Below are 3014 nucleotides of genomic sequence, written 5' to 3'. Positions count from 1 at the left end.
TAGAATACGAAAACATTGGTGAATGCCACAAATTCTCCTAATCACTCGTACGCACAATTTAAGAACAAATCTGTGCATACGAACGGTTCTTGCATGAGGCCCATTGTACTATTTTTCACATTCTATACTTGTTTTTGGATCACATATACTGTAATTGTTGAGGGCAAAGTTGTGGGTGAGCGAGGGTGGAAAAAGTAATCAGAATCTGCAAAACTCTGKTAATCTCTGCTGAAAAGATGCCAAAACTATTGTGAGACTCAACTTCAGCAGAGGAAAGAGAGAATTAGAAAAAAAAACTGCATGAACACATGAGAGATGAACCTCCTGAAGAAGGTGTTTAGATGGCTTTTGGCTGCCCTGTGTGAAGGTTAAGTCCTTTGGCGCTGATGTCTCTCGGGGTTTTAACAGACTACAGCAGAGTGAGTGTGCTCCTCGTGTTTGTTATTCTGCACCATTTCCATCAGCTTTCTGCTAACACAAAAGTGTAGCTTGGTACAGATGCTTTTCTGTGTTTTCTCCTGATTAAATACCTAATTTCTGTGGAAAAGCTTGTCGATCATGCAGCCGTGTTGCTCAAAACAACTCAGTACATTGCAGGCAAAAGTAAATCCATGCCAACCAAGATAAATAATTWAAAATAAATGGAGTATAACAATAATCATTCAGACAGTCAATGAAGCTTAAATAACTCAAAATCAACGGTATAAAACTACTAAATTAAAAAAAAGTTTGACTCATCTTCACCCTGTCCTTGCTTTCATAAAGACTGTTTCTAAAGTGGGATTTTTTTTGCAGGTCTTTGTGTTTTGTTTCATGTGGCWAGTATTTTTCTTACTTCTAAAGGAGGAGTACTGAGGAAAATAATCAATGGTGACACAACAAGAGCGAGGTGGGAGTAGAGAGTGGTGAGGTCTGTGGGATAAAGAGAACGACTACCTGAGAATTTAGCCTGAGTTGAAACAACCATCTTCCCAATATCCCAGAAGGAGAAAAATCTTCTCAGCRGGATATCAATCCCATTTCTTCACGTTTTCCTTCCTTGCACCGGTCAATTACGTCTTTATTACATGAAAATGCAGATTTTCCTGCAGAATGTAGGCGCAGAAAAAGACAGATGATGAAGGAAGGCTGCAGAGTCTCTCATTTCTTTGGTGTGTGCTCCTACAGTGGGCATGTTGCAAATGAGGGGTTCACGGTCATAAACAAAGGCAGGATTTCACTAATCTAATGTTGACTTGCTCTGAAACCCCTGCCATAACCTCAAACAACATTAGTGTGGATTCAGCTTGACACTTTGAAGCATCAGCACATTTTTTTCTGGGTGGGAAAAGGTGTTGTTTTGGCACAATGCATCACAGGAATGATACTGCGGATCAAAAACTAAAGGTTGATGCAGGTTATTTTTTTTTATTTTCTTCTTTATATATCTTTTGCCAGAAATAGCAAATGTTTGTTTGCAAAATGTTTAGTCATTTATTTTCCTCAAATATACTTTTCAAAGTTGTGAACTTTGTGAAAATTGCCATATTTGGCTTTTAATGTTATTAATATTATTATTTACCTGTCAGTATGTCCAATGGTTTCTAAGTCCTGGAAAAATCCTGGAAAACCTGAAGACTCTAACGATTATGTTGCAGCTGTGAGAAAAACAAACATCAGAAAGGTCATGACTATACGCTCGTAATGGTTTTTCAGCTGTGGAGAGTGTTTAATGTCAAGCTTGTCTGTTGGTGGATTTAATTAGTCTTGAAGGAATAACAGCATACAAACATGTTACTGTTTACAAAATGAGGCAACAATGTCTTAAACATTCATATCAGCTTGTTGAAAACAGATGTGACTTATGGAAATGACTCCATGTGTACACGAGTGCTCAAAAAAAGCTTGATAATTGCTATTAGCTTCTCTCTTTTTTGTGGCCATTTCATTCTTTTCTCAAGCCTGTCTTGTTTAGGATCGAGAGGACAAAGTTTTTCCCATTCCTGCACTTGTCACGAAGTAGGTTGCACACATAAAAAAAGCATATAATAATAAAAAAAAAAAACATTCAGATTCACACCTACAGGCGGTTGGGCTTCCAGTTCATTTAACACACGTGTCTTTTACACCATCCTCAAAGGCCTTAGTCGACTCTCCCCTCAGGGCTGCCAAGACACTGGAAATATCTCACTGMGTACGCACAAACGTTTTACCAAATGAAATAGTAATTACATTATCTCACTGGTTCCTCGTCAGCAGATGTAATTAGCCAAATTGTTTTTTTTTTCTGTTTTTTCATTTTATAATTTTGCATGGGTCAGTGGGAGACTCTTTAACAGTTTAAAAGCCTCCCACAAGCTCTATATCATGTTTAGAGAGTTTAACAGGTGAAGCCTCAGAACTCAATGAGCTAACAAGCAGTGAGGTCACATTTGGAGCATCAACAATTAGCATCGATGTAGTATTTTGCTGGGATAAGACTGTGTATCACACTTTCTGACAYACGGAAACAAAACTGAGAAGAGTAGGAAATGAGTTCCCCATGCCTGTGAAAACTGTGTGACTATTTGTAGACATTTGGATTATGATTGTTGTTATTATGAATGACACATTTATGTGAACTCATTGCATGTGGGCAAAAAAATGCTTGGCATTCATGTAGATATGAAAAAATAAAATACTCTACAAGTACACTACTTCAATCTTTTTATTGGATGCATCCCTCCAGAAATGTGGCAATGATGCATTCGTATTGAAAAGTGTAGGACCTCACAATCAGGGCCGACCCAAGACAAATGGGAGCTCTATAGGCAAAATTTTGCTGAAACAGCAAGTTTCTCAGTGGATCTGCGCTCAAAAATGCAGCCTAGGTGGAGTAGTCGAGCACAGATCCACTGATCATTCAAGACAGAGCAGCTTCAGAAGACAAGTTCATAAAATAAATTTTAAAACCCTGTATTGTTTGTAACAAGTGTGTATTGAACCTAAAGCTCTGTTCAATATGGGCACATGTATTGTTGCACCCCATATATATA

The 3014-nt window shown here is 38.0% G+C and overlaps 1 long non-coding RNA gene across 1 annotated transcript in view; it reads right to left on the bottom strand.

Moving 5' to 3' along the window:
- Positions 1 to 1034: 1034 nt before the first annotated feature.
- LOC106522236 (uncharacterized) overlaps positions 1035 to 3014 on the bottom strand; it is an 11434-nt gene continuing 9454 nt past the window's right edge. Inside the window, exons 2-3 of the long non-coding RNA XR_001310758.1 lie at positions 1562 to 1637; positions 1035 to 1085 (exon numbers count right to left, since the gene is read on the bottom strand). This is a non-coding gene — a long non-coding RNA (uncharacterized LOC106522236). The remainder of the gene's footprint in view (positions 1086 to 1561; positions 1638 to 3014) is intronic.

Source organism: Austrofundulus limnaeus, unplaced genomic scaffold (genome assembly GCF_001266775.1).
Source record: "Austrofundulus limnaeus strain Quisiro unplaced genomic scaffold, Austrofundulus_limnaeus-1.0 Scaffold124, whole genome shotgun sequence".
NCBI lineage: Eukaryota > Metazoa > Chordata > Actinopteri > Cyprinodontiformes > Rivulidae > Austrofundulus > Austrofundulus limnaeus.
Note: the sequence above shows the minus strand (reverse complement) of the source record. Positions and strands in the feature narration are given on the sequence as shown.